Source organism: Phaethon aethereus (assembly GCF_964289735.1).
Source record: "Phaethon aethereus genome assembly, chromosome: 14".
Lineage (NCBI taxonomy): Eukaryota > Metazoa > Chordata > Aves > Phaethontiformes > Phaethontidae > Phaethon > Phaethon aethereus.
This window is the reverse complement of record NC_138590.1, coordinates 19418455-19432587: the sequence shown is the minus strand read 5'-3', so window position 1 is coordinate 19432587 and position 14133 is coordinate 19418455.

Sequence of the window (14133 nt, the reverse complement as noted above, 5' to 3'; positions counted from 1 at the left end):
AGGTCAGCTCAGCGCTTAGCCTAGCTCGGGCTGTTCTTCATCACTTACAGAACCTTCGCAGAAATTGTCTACAGAGGCACCAGCATCTTCACACCACGGGTGAAAACCACTACTACATGGTGAATCACGACATCGCTTCCTACTGCCTTGGGTGAACCGAAGCACACGTCCCCTAGAATGAAATGGGAAACGCAGAGCGTATTTGGGGGTGTTTATCCTGGATGTGGGAGGTGTGCTTAACAATTTGAACTCTCCTGGTTTCCTGAGTTCGTCGGATTGCTGGAGGAGGATTTCCAAAAATCTTTTGAAGAATCTTTTGCTTGAACTTTGAGGTGAAACTCTACGAGGTGCTCAAGCTGGGCAGAAGAATTAGCATTCATCATCCACGAGCATTAAATGAAGAAACTCAGTAACACCAAAAGGTGAAACTCGCTACTGACGTCATGGGCTTTAGCTCAGCCCTCATTTTTCGGTTACTGTAAAGAGACAAATGGACTAAGCCTTCCTCTCACCACCAGGGCCTGCGCAGCAGAATTAAGATGATTTGGTGTCCAAATCCTGCCATTTCTGGGAGTGAATCTCCTGGGCACCGAGTGAGGCAAAAACCAGTCCAAATAACATGCAAATTTTCAAGACTGACATAGCAATTCAAGCTTGGCATTTTGATTCACTGCATCTCTTGTCTTATTTCTCCCTTAATATTCCCTAAATTCACATTTGTGCACCCAGGTTACACAAATGTAACAGCACAAATTCAGAAACCCTGAACACAGGCAGTAACTTTACTGAGTGGGCAAAACGCAGAAGTTATCGCCAATATGTGTATTCCAGCACATAAGCAGGAATTCATAAATGCTTGCAGGAATGCAACATATCAACCTCCTTAAACGGCCGTATCCTGTTTCTTTTGTTTCCTTCTCTGCTTTTGCAGTGACCGTTGCTACAACACCATCCATCACTGCTCCTTTCATCCGTCAGGCCCTCCAGCCGCCCGCGTACTGCTCGGTAGCTGCCCCTCGCGTCTCAGCCGTCTGGATTTCCCCCGTGTTTCTCCTTTCAGGCTGTAGATGCCCATCCTTTCCATCTGCAGCTGTGTGGGCGACGAAGTTACCCCCTCCGGTTCCTCAGTGCCCTCCCTGTGCCTGCTCGGCTGGTTGCAGGAAAAGGTTTCAGTCAAACAAGATTGGTTTGAATAGGTTTCGTCGTGGGGCATTCTTACTGGGGACTGAAATGATGTTAAGACGGGCACGGTCCAGGCTGAGACCAAGAACGCGATGGCTGCGGTCAGAGGACAACATCGACATCCGCATTCAGAGAAGTTCAAGCACGTCTTTGTCCATCCCTTTCCTCTGGTGTCATTAGGCTCTTGACACATAATTTTGTGGCTAATAAGCTGCAGGCTCCTGCCACTGAAGATGCTCCTCCGATCTCTTCAGAGCGTTGCACGAGGTTACCTTCTGGAGCATGTTCCTTGAAGAAACTAATTCTGCACAAATGGTAATTTTCTTTTTCTCCTCATTCCAAGCATGCAGTTACTCAGACATGGAAAAGCTGAACCTGAAACAAACATTAAAAGTATTTTGAAGGATTTGTCATTACTCAGAGAAATAGGTCTGATGTTTACTGGAGCGCAAGGAAGTGGAGAGAAAGAAATGTGTTACTCAGAAACTGCATCGGCCAAGCCAAAGTTCTGCCTTCGGCTGCATCTGGGCAACTCATTTAGGTTGAGCGCGCTGCATTGCATGATTTGGAGTAGAATTTGCCCTCAGAGTTTAAATAAAATAAACAATATTTAAGAACCTGCAAGGCTGTTAGGTGATACTGTACAAAAATGTGTCTAACAGCTTTGAAAACTTTGATCCAGTATTGAGTGACGTCAATAGAAAAGCTCCCACCAGTGATGGTGGAAATGTCATTTTGACAAGCGGCTTGGCCGTTTCCTGAGTGTTTAGTGGGCATTAGGATAATCAACGATTCTACTTAATAAAGAGTTGGATCTCGCTATTTCTTTTTTAACACATGCAGCTCCTTATGTCTCTCAGCCTTCCTCTGGCTTTCTTAGGACAGGGTATGACCTGACTGTGGAGGAAAAGTATTTCAACGTTCCGAAAAAGCAACAAAACCCACTGAAAATTTATGGAGCACGGGAAGCAAATGTTACGAACATTTGAAGTATTTGTCTGCTTCAAGCACAGTATTATATTATGGTAATGAATCTATATCTGAACTTTAATTTATTATTAGGAAAATAGCTCCCATCGGCCTCTCTGACTGAGGCGTTTAAGGACCTTTTGCAAAAGTTATCTCCAAATTCGTTCTCGCAGACAGGATAAATAATGTTTCTAACAAATGAGTGAGACTGTGGCATCAAATGGTTGAATAACCAGTTCCAAGACAAACCGGCCGCTCATGCTAGGAGCGATTGTACCCGATCTTCTAACTCACTCTCCCGTGGTTTAAGCAGAAGATGGGTGTGTCTGAGAAACCCATGCGGGATGGGGGGTCCTCTTCTGTCCCACCATTTGCTCTGAGGTCCATCGGGGTACGCCACCAGTTAGCAGGAGAAGCTGATTGTATTCCACCAAAGATACCATGCAAAATAGCACTTGGTTGCCAAAGAATATGGTATTTTTATGGAAGTTTAGGAATGCAAGGTGAGGTGTCAGAAGAGCAAACAAATCCTAGCAACGCTGGGGGCTCATAAAAAGTGCTGGAAGGATGAATTTTTCAGCCTTTTTAATGTCTCTGTGCCTCTTTGAAGATTTAATATGGGGGTTTTTTTGGGTTGGCTTTAAATCTTAATGGTGCTCTAGAGCTCGTTGTTTTTTCTCAGCAGCACTAACGTCGATCTATCAGTCTATCACTCTGGTGAGCGTGGCCAGCGGCTGCCCCGGGGCCGCCTGCCCCCGCCGCGCGGCCGCACAGCACCGCGGCATTGCCCTCGCAATGCCTGCAAAAACTCGTCAGGCCCACGTGGCATTGTTTTTCTTTAGTTCGCCCCAAGAACCGTTCACCACTTCTTTCAAGATCTTGATTTCAGCACTACTTTTAAAGCCATGAGTATTGCTGCTGGGGCAGAGAGAATACAAATATTTGGCGTGGGTCGGTATTTACTTTTCTGTTTTCGTGGACGCAGAGTTGATTGTGCCTGTGCAGGATGTCTCGGGAGAAGCATGAATGGTTTAAACATGTGTTCAAGGAAGCTTTTTAGTTTATGGATCCCCAGGTATTTTTCCAAGTTGTGCTTTTGTAGAATTTCTTAAATAGGTGTACTATTGTTCTTCGAGAAGAGACTGAAAAAAATACTTTTGGACAGAAGACGTATTCTTTAGACTGTGCTTTGCAAAGGATGCGCAATTGCTGAGTGAGTGCTAGGGACAGCCCGCCACGGCTCCAGCCCCTCGCCCGCCTTGCCGGGGGCTCCCACACATGGCCCCTCCGCCCGGCTCCCACGGGAGCCACCGCCTGGCCACGCCACGGCCACGGGGAGCATCCCTCCGGGACAGCACGGCCAACCTCTTCACGCCTCTCAGGCGTGCGTCCCATCAGTATTTCTCAAATCCTCTTCACCAGAGGTCAACGTAACCTTCGGGGGGCCATAAAAATTCATTGGATTTCTTGCGTAGCGTTGGCGCAACGGTTTTCATTTACCACCACGCAAAGAGGTTACTTTGGGGGTTGTGTTTTTCCCTGTTTCACTCATATGCAGAAACATGTGTGTAAGGGGGTGGGTGGGTTTTGGCAGCGGTTTCGCAGGTTGCTTTGGGACGTCTCCGGTGGCCCAAAGGTGGCGAAGTGGAGTGAGGAATGAGGAGCGCTGCGGGATGGGTGCTGGGCAACGCACCCCGCCTGGGAATGGCCGCTCCTGGCCCTGCTCCGCTCGTTCCTGGCGAGTGCTCGTCACGAAGGCTTGATCAGAGTAAGATTTCACCGTTACATCGTTATTTTGTGTTGGCTAACTCAGGCCGGGAGTCTAGTGCAGACGTAGCTGTGGGAGCCCCGGCCGTGGCTTTTTGACGCGCTACAAGCTTTACCCACAGTCGCCATCCGAAACGCACCCGTTAGGATCCGCTGGCCAACGTGCACTGACGAAACACCTTGAAGAATCACTGGGCATGTGAGGCCGGACTGGACCTCTGCAGGTCATCGGACCTGGGCTCCAGCTCAAAGCAGGGCCAGCTCTGTACTTAGATCCCATGTCCGAGTCGGACGGGGTCTGACGAGCTGAAGGAGAGAGGTGTAGTGCTCTTGAAACGCCACAGGAACCTCGAGCGTCTTGGTGGTTCACAGACTAAAGCTGGGACGCAGCGGGCACGGAGCGGAGTCGAAGGGCAGAGAGGTTTCTCTGCGCCTCGCCGCCGCCGAGCGTCGGCTGCTGATGACTCATTTGGAAATGATGTGCTGGCAGCGCGTCCCCAGCCGGCACGCAGCCTCCGTCCGACCGCCGCCGCGGACCCCCTCGCTGCACACGCCGTTCCCGCGCCGTCGGGCAGGGATGAAATCCAGCTGACAACAATAGATACCGGCGAAAAAGGTCCCTGAGAGTTTCTGATCCCGTAAGGGATTTGAGAAAGGAAATAGTGGAAAAGCCCCTTTGCTGAACTTGGCAAAAAAAAGTTTGGACAGTGCTGTCAGGAAAATATTCTTCACTGAATGAGTGAGGCAGCTTATTAGTTCTTTTCTGTATTTCTGTGACTATGAAGACAGAATTCATGAGTAAGAGGCTGTTACGGCCGGTGTCCAACTGAACAGTTCCAACGCGCTTAGGGAAGCACGCTTTTTGGACGATCAAACGTGGTATTTTAGTCCCGGACAGAGCTTTCTCCTCTGTAATGATGTAAGGTTCCTGTTAGCTCATCAGATTGGGTCACCCACTGTAAAAAGCTAAAAAGAGACAAAACTGCACACCCCTGTAGGTCTGAGCGTGGGCTCGAGGCGGGACGGTGGGGACCGACTTTCCGCTGCTGAATCGCACCCAGGCGGTGGAGCAGGCAGGATGCAGAAGCCCAAACAAACCGCAAAGCCCGATTCTGGTTTGAACTAAACTCTCGTTAATTCATCTCCATTTACGGAGTTATTCTGTGTCAGACAGAGCATTATGCTACTTTAAGGCTGCTTCGTTTGAGACAAAATATGTGATGACCTAAACAAATACCGAAATCCGCAAATTATACCCAGGTGGCAAATTTATTGTTCATGTTTTTAAAAGCTTTTTTTATATAATCCTCCTCGTGGGCAGCTAATCAGTGAGGCTGGATCTCTGGCTGGTGTCAGTCTCTGCGTAGCTGTGTCCAAGTGTGTTCATCTCCGCTGCTTTATGCCAGCTGACAGTTTGCCTCAGATATTTTCATCTTCACGTACTGAGAAAACTCTTAACTTTAGTTGCGGTGCAGAAATAGAGGGCTTAAAGCCGGAGTGGCTGTTGTAAGTGATAAAGAAATATCTTAATTTTTTGGTTTGTGAGAGGGGCAAGGATGCTGTCCCGGTCGGGGCTGGCTGGGGGGACAGCAGTCCCCGGTGGCTTTTCGGTGGCCGAAGCCTTTTGGGCTGCAGCGGCTCTGGCCCTGCAGCTGCTCGGCGGAGCCGCCTCCGTGGCCGGAGCGGATCTGGCCCTTGGCGTCTCCCCCTTCCCGCATCCCGGCATCTCGCTGCTTTGGACGCTTCGGTTCCTCTGTGGCTGGAGGTCTCTGCTCCTCCCCGCTCGCTCCCCCAGGGCTGGGGGACTCCGCTGTAAAGCGTTCTCAGGGGGGCTTTTTCTGCCGCCTGTTTTTTCCTCTCGTAGGCACTCAAACCACGTTCACCTAAAGCTTTCTATGTAAGAAACTAGAGTAATTTCCTTTGAACACTCGTTTAAGGCTTATTAGTTTATAAAGAAATCTGGTTCCCTTCCATCGCCCTTCCCAGGCACTTCCTCCGCATTCCTGACCCGCGTGCCAGTAGGAAACGCAGGTGCCTTAACCTTCGGCTGCTGGCAGCCGTCGCCGGGGCAGAACAAAAGTGCGAAGCTGCGGGTCTTGAATACTCAGCCCAACGATTTCCCAACCCCTCCCAGCCTGGAAAGTTTGCAGCTCCTAGTTGTAGATGCTAAGCACTCCTAAAACAACAAAAAACCCCACCTTTCCTACAGATCTATAAAATATATAGGGCCAATGCTCGCGCGTTGTGAGTCAGCGTAGCCTTGGGGACTTAACAAGCGGCTGCTGCGCCCCGTCGTGCCCGGGGACGCTTCCACGGGGCTTTGCGTAAAACCCGGGTTTTCGCTGTCGGATGTGTGGTCCCCCTCGGCTGACCCGCTTGCGGAGAGCAATGGGGCTTTTTAGGTGGATGGATGCAGACGGACACGAGTTCCGGCTGGTATGTCACGCATGGATGCCCAGAAATAATTTTGGGGTGTAGAAAAGACCTTTCTGGCCCATTGGAGGGGCCTGAGAGGGAAGTTTCTGAGTGAGGCTGGAGCCTAAATGGGATTTACTTTTGCTGAGTGCACTAAGGGGCCCCTAAACATTTCGTGTATTGGCTCTGATCCAGCCCACGTGAGCCTTCCGTCAGCGTGGCTTTCTGGAGCAGGCCAGAAGGAGGAATGGATTGCTTGTGATATTTCCCAGGCATTTGCTTTATAGTCACTGAAAACAAAACAGATTTGGTTTCTAATGAAACAGGGATGTTTCTAAGTGTAATCAAGTTCTTGCCTTTGTTTTACTTTTCGTGGCCCAGCATTATGTGACATATAAAACCACCCCATTTGTTTCCCATTGCCTGTAAGCCAGTTCCCCCATCAGACCACCACCGAGCAGGCACTATTGAGGGGGCCAGCCCTGCTCCTAACTTCCAGGACTAAAGTCTGGCTTTTTGCAGCCAGCTACTCGCCGTACTCGGTCCGGCAGTAAATGCAGGTAACATTTTTGGGTCGGTGCAAACGCGTTTGCTTTGCTGAGGACAGCGCTTCGTCTCGCCCAGAAGCAAAACACGCCTGTGTCGTACACTGCGGCTGCACTGAGCGAAGTCGTAGTGTGGACGGGAGCAGGATACGGGGCTTTTGGCCTTTTAGTGCCGGGAGAAGCTTTTGTGGCGATCGTTCCCGTCTCTACAGCACCGTCCGCCGGCGGCGCTGCCGGCGGAGCCGCGGGAAGGGTTTTGGCAGCGGGGCAGCCCCGTGGCTCCTGGCTGGCAGCTCCCACCGCCCTGGTGTGTGCCCGGCAGCCGGCCCCAGCCCCGCTCTGCCCGGGGGCCGACACCAGCCGGAGCGTGCCCTTGCCGGCGTCGCCGGGGCTAATGGACGGAGACTGGAAATCTCGCCGTGGGGCAGAAAGAAGGAAGAGCTTTTTTTTCAGGCGGCAAAGCCGAGACGCGCAGGAGCGCGGTGACCTTACAGAGGCCTTTGGGAACGAAAGCACAGTCCGTGTCTTTCAAATCGCGATCCCGTGAGTTGGTACACAGCCGCTTTCCAGCCCCCCTTGCCGGGTTGTCGCGGGGGAGCCGGCACTGCTCCTGGAAGCTCCGCGCGGAGCCGCGGCGTGGGAGAGGCGGGCGGCAGAAGCCTGGGGGTGTCACGACCGGGGGGGCCCGCGGCTCCCCTGCCCGGGCACTCGCTGCGCTCCCAGTCGGGTGTGTCGAAAGCACGTGGAGAATGAAGCGTGCCAGGATGGATATTTTCCACGTGAAGTCGGCTGGCCAGAGCCGACGGGCTGCGCTGGGTCTCCATTTCCTTGGGTGTCTGGGAGGCACGTTAGGAGCACCTGCCGCTCCTCACGGACGGTAACTAACACACGGTCCTGTATTTCCTCTGCATTTAACGAGGGAATTACTCCCTAAAGGACTCGGTACAAAATTCCTGTGTTGTTAAAGATGTGCCAGCGTTTCCTTCGCAAGACTTTGGTTCCCACCGAAGTCAGTGGAAAGATGTCTTTTAACTTGCTGTGACTGCGTTGGGGCCCTAAACTGAGTTCACTTCAGGATAACCCCGAGGAAACCTGTTGTTTTCTAAATGTGGAAGAAATCATATATTCCCCTTGCTGTGATTGCCAAGGAAAAAAATGTAAAGATTTTTTTTAGCTTTAGGCTTTTTGCTTTTATGCTTTAGGACCAGGTGCTCACAGAATCATGTTAATTAGTCACGTTAATTAGTCACGTTAATCAGCACATAGGCTGATCTACAACACCGTTGGTATAATGCTAATATCAAAAACAACGTGACCAGAAAAATAATTTGATCCTTTTAAGAAAATATGTTCCCACAACTTTCTGTGTATCTTGTGGGTTTCTTGAGTTGAACTCAGATGATTTGGACTACTGAACACACTGTTGTAATTTAATTCAGGGCAGCAGTAATTATTAATGAAAATAAACGTTTCATTAAAGTGAATGGATCTTCTGCTTGGATGTATCAGCTCTTCCCTATCACAGTGCTTAGTGAAGGAGGATATAAAGCTTCTGAAACCCAACATACATTTGCAAGTAGTGCCATGGATAATCTCTCATGACTGTGAGATTTTTCGGGATACTCCCTCTACAATCAGTTTATAAACCAGCTAATTTATAAATCAGCTTATTAGTAATCACAGGTCAGATCTTTGGATGAGGGACACGCGATGAATGTCAGCTTCTGCTGTGCTGAGCGTCAACCAATTCCACGCGTAAAGAAAACCAACCTCCCTTCGGACTTCCCCGTTTCAGAACAACAAAAATAATTAATCCATTCTCCTGCAATTATTAAAATGACAGAGGGGGACAGCCCTGACTCGACTGGTGAGTATCCGCCTGGCCTGGCTTGGCGATCCGCGCAGCCCCGGGTATCGCAGCCCGGGAGCCAAGAGCGTCTGCTCCGGTCCTGGCTCTGCTGCTGCGGGAGCTGCACAAGCCCCAGGCTCCTCCGCCCTGCCGCAAACCAGGGAAAGGTCTCCGGCTTCTGCTGGAAAACCCTTGGAGATCCACAGAGAGGGAGCAGCATCTTAGACTCTTGCTATTGCTCCGGGCATAAAAACCCCTTCTTCATTCGGGAGTCTGCCCCGCAGAATAAACCACAGTGTTCTGGATTATTAGCTCATTTAGAAACTCCAAGACACTGTGCTTGGGAAGAGTTTAAAATGAATTGCATTTTATTTTATTTTTCACATAGGTTCCGAGGTTCATAAGGATTTGCTCTTTATTGTTCCTTGAGCCCAACCTACAATTTTTTGCCCTTTTTCTACGTGACGGTAGCCAAAACAGCCATTACAAATCTCGGACCGCAGCGTTTTGTGAATCAGTGTCTGGTTTTGCAGCAGAAGGCAAGCAAGGGTTACCACTGGGGTTATTCAGATAGAATCACGTTAATTAATTGCTGAAGATACGCCTTGGGTTTACACCACTTCGTTGTTATTGGGCTGTGCTCATCGTGGCTAAACACGGTTTGTTTTCCGCTGCTGCCCTCTCCTTCCCTTCCAGCTGTTCGCGTCGCTGTGCCCCAGCGTGAGATACACGGAGTCGTTTTAGCCAGAAACCCCAAATCCCCGTCACCACCTTCACGGTGGTTGCAGCTGTGAGTCCCAGCTTGGGAGAACAGCTCCGAGAGGCTGGAGCCAGCGGTGCCGGCCACGGGAGCAGCGCAGGGAGCGGCTCCTCTGCCGCCCTTCCCTGCGGCTGGAGAGTGCCGTTGGAAGCAGTCACTCACACAACCGCTGTGAGCACCTCGCTCGCACTCCCTGTTTGCTTTAACGTCTGGAGAGCGCCTCTGCTAACGAAGATTTGCCAATTTGTCGCAGCTGAGCTTCTGGCCCTGCGTGTTGATTGACTCATTGGTAATTATTTATTTGAGGAAATCAGCGGTGGTTCTTAAATGTGGATTTTTACTGGCAAAGACAGCACAGGGGTCTGGATTCTTGAGTGTGTCTGTTTTACACCGAAACTCGGACGTGGCAGAGAGGACAGGCCTGGCCAAGCAGCACCATCAGCGAGGATGTCGGTTTGCGTGGAAGGCAAGCGGGTTCCTACACGGAGCCCGCTGGGTGCCCCTGCGGGGATGGGACGGGCTGGGGAGGCAGAGGTGCAGTCCTCCTCCTCCTCCTCATCCTCTGCAGGAGCAGGGCAAGGGCTCCCCTGCCGCAGCTCCGCACCCCGGCAATGCCCAGCGGCTCTCCTTGGGGCTGCTCCCTGCCTCGGTTTCCAAATGTCTGTTGAACGAAGTCAGGAGGATTTACAGAGGCAGAAACGTGCTCGACTCTATCTCCAGGCTCAATGCCATCCAAAACTGGGAGCACCGGGGCCATATTTCTGGTCCCTGAGGTGGACAGCAGATGTGAGCAGGGACTGCAAGCTCTCCTGATAATTTAGCGTTGATAATGGTGTTAGCAAGGGCCAAATTGCTAACTTGATTGTGAATGAAACTAATCACCCTGCCAGAGCATTGCCACGAGAACTTTAAAACCAATGACAACAGACTGGCCCGGAATGAAATCCCCTCATTGTATCAAACTGACCATAACATCTTGTGCATATTTATTGCCAAGCATGTTGGCTTTTGGGTTATTTGACAAAACATGGCCTCAGCTGCTCTCTGCTGTTTGGCACTGTGTCAGGAGACCGTGAAAAACAGGGAATCCTATTCCACAAGCTTGTAGAAAGGAGGTGAAAAAAAGGAAAAGAAACTCAGGGTATTTTGTATGACAATGTCTTAATTATGCAAGCGAGCAATTTGATGGATTTTGTGTGATTTTTATTTCCTGGCTACAAAGAGGGGATTTTTTTATGGGGGAGGGTGTTCATAAAGCCTCTCTGCTATTTATCCCTTTGACCTCTGCACTACCCCAGCTGTGGCCGGGATGACAGATGTACACCCATGCACTCGGAGCAGTGAGGTTAAAAGGAAAAGTGACTCATCCAGTATGAAACCCCCAGGAAAAAAAAAAAAAATCCCTTCGGTTGGAAAGAGGTGTTAGACCAGCAGCTTAATTTTGGCCACTCGCTGCTTTCTCGCTGGACTGACTTATGGTTTAGCCCTGTACAATCACAGATACTTCAGGGTAGACTTTCTGGACTAACTCCTTGGAAGCACGGGTGCTCAGGGGTGGTTGTCTGGCCGAGGGTGTTGGCATCCGCATGTAGGTCACCCAGGAAACAGCCTGTCTCCAGTGGAAGGGAGGGACAGAACAATCCTCCGGCCGCGAGTGCCCCTATGGAAAGGCAAAGCCGTGGGCGCTGTCCTGGCTTCTGCCAAGGGCAGGCAGGCCATTTATCAGAGTTGGAGAAGGCACAATGCTCAAAGAGGCTGCAAACTCGTTAGAGAGGCATGTGAAATAAGTAAGATCCAGCTCAGTGGGGACACGTCCCGAGTACAGAAACTGCACAGCCGCAAAGCGAGGAACAACCAGTCGCTTCTGTTGAGAATAGGTGGGGGGGCAAAGAAATCACCAGCTCCCCAACTCCGGGCGAGTCCCGCCGGGACACGCAGCACCGTGCTGGAGCGTCAGCAGGAGAGCTGGGCAGGAGACGTAGGAAATAACCCTTCCCTGCGCCTGCCGCGGGACAGGCGCCCGCCGGTGTGGCTGGGCATCGTGCATGCTGATCCTTTTCGGGGGCAGAGGCGTGAAGTGAATGACCTTTCGTGGACAATTCCACTTTTTGGCATGCTAGGCACGATCTCACAGCTTCTGTGGCTTGCCGCTGAGGTTCAAAATCAGACTTTTCCCCCTTGTGCTCTTGGTTTTAAAAAAACCCTGCCTTTATTTAAGGAGCAAAAGTGGCATTTACAGATCTTGGTGTGTAAAACGGTTTTACTATTACCACTCTGAGGGCAGTTTCATCCTGTGGGTCACAGTCCTGTGCTGGGGACGTGTCATGCAATAACCCATCCGCAAAGGTTCCCATGGCGGAGGGAGCAGCTTGAACCACACAACTGTCCCAGGGTAGGTATTAGGAGAACTTTGGGTGCTGTTAATGAACCGACTGGAAATGGAGCTGTAACAATAGACACCATCACTCGTATCTGGTTTACACCCTTCAACTCCATTGATTTCAGTGTTCTTCCCCCTCCTGAGCTGCACCGATGTTGGGCAATTCTCAGCTGCCTTTGGGCTGTGGTATCAACACAAGAAGCCGCCCGGGCTCTGCCTGTCTGCCTCAGCTTGGTGCCTGGACGTTACCACCATTATGTAGGATTTCTCTCGAGCTGAGCCTCCAATAAGTTGCTCTGTTTGCTCCAACACTTCCAGCAGTACTTGCCTGCCCACATGCTTGGATCCCCTTGGCGGTCGCGGGGCCCTCCGTCCCTGGGCAGAGGGGAAATCGCATGATCGTATGGAAAATACCAATAATGTTGTTGAGTTTTGTTGCCGCGGGAACGGGAGCTCAAACCAGAAATACGGCACATCAGATGGCGGAAGGCTGCCGAGTTCTGTCTTTAAACAATGACATAGCACAAGAATGAGACATGAAAGGCCCAGAGCTGCTCTGTGGGTTAGTCTTCCATTTCTTCTGACCTTTAACCATAAACTGTCCCTCTTATGACTGCCTCATAATATACTCTTATATTGTATGTGATTTTTCATGCACTTGCACTAATAAATGGGACTATGTATTCCCCTTTCTCTCTTTGTGCGACTTTCTGTAAGTAAAATACTTCATCATGAAATGAAAGGCTGTATTCACCTTCAGCCCACATAAATATCTTATGTTCACATACAAATGCACGAGACCTTCTGCAGTCTGTACCCAGATGTTAGAGGTAATGACTTTTCATCTTTCAGTCTTATCACCCGGTTGCTTTTATTTAGGAATGAGTAAGATTCAAAGAGGAGCTGAACACGTCTGTGGTTAGTGAGCACATCTGCAGCTATAAAAACGCCAGGCCACGGAGGAGTAGGAAGGTCAAACTGCCCCACACGTGTCCTGCAGACAGCATGACTCTGCCGAGCTCCCCGGTGCCGATGGAGGTACTTTAAATAGCCAGGGCTGGTTCCCAGCCGAACGGAGCTCAGCATCCAGCCCCAACTTCCTCTGTCCCACCGGCATCTACTGGGATCCACCCTGTGCATTAGCAATGTAGAGGTGGTCTGATGTGATTAGAACCAAACGTGGACTTCGGCAGCTTTGCCGTGAGGCCATGGCAAGGAGCCAGCTCCCATCATTTCTCTGTTGGGGCATTTCCACCCACACAAACACAAGGCAGGCAAGTGCCAGGCAGTGATGGCCCAGCCTGGCCACCACCCCAGCCGCATCAAGGCACAGAAAACACCCGGTGAGGCTCCTGGCTCCCGACAGACCCCATGGTGGACACTCAAAAATTACTATTTCTTCAAAGCTGGTGGGAATTCAGTCGGCTGCCGGCTTACGACACCCACATCTGTGATGCATCACCGAAACGCACAGCCAAACATCCTATCCATAGAGGAGGAGGAAGAAAGCGCTTGAGCTAGCACCGAGGAGCGTTTCCCAAGGCAGGGTGGGGCGATCACGCCACGACTCCCTCGGCTCCGAGCCGGAGGCCCATGGCGGCGGTGCTGCGCAAGGCCTTGGCCGGCTGAGTCAGTCTTATCGGCCAGGGCCGTGCAGGAGGGAGCGGGGTTATGGATGGGCTGTCAGGCCCTCCCGGCAGGGCCTGCCTCTATTAGGTAGTGTCACAGCTGCTGGCCACTTTCCACAGGAGTTTTAAAAATGCTTTTAAAAAATCTTGTAGAGAGGGTGTACTGATCGTACTGCGGTGGGAAAGAGACCCAGCTGACAGGAGTGTCTGCTCAGGACTGGATAGATTCCTGCTGTATTTTTAACATATTCATTGCCCTTTGCACTACGTGCCTGTGTTGGCTTTCAGGAGTTGTGTTAAATTTCTTTTTTACTTTCTCTCTCTCAAGAAGGAATTCAGCCCCAGCTCCTCTGCCCTCTCCCAAGGGGCAGAGGTTACATGCGGAGTGTGTGTGTGTTGGGCTCTGCTTGTGCCGAACAAGCGGTGGAGGGTAGCCACGCTCCGGGCAGCCGTGGGGAGGGAAGGTCTGTCCCAGGGCGGCGGGCGGTGTGTCCCCCCCGGCTCGGCCGTGCTCCAGGATGCACACGTAGGATTTGCAGGTGACTCCATCCCTTCTCCCTCCGCACGATTCCTTTCTGCTTCCCTCGTGCCCTTCTCCTGTAGCCACCCCAAAACCAAGGCCAGGAGGGCACGAGGCA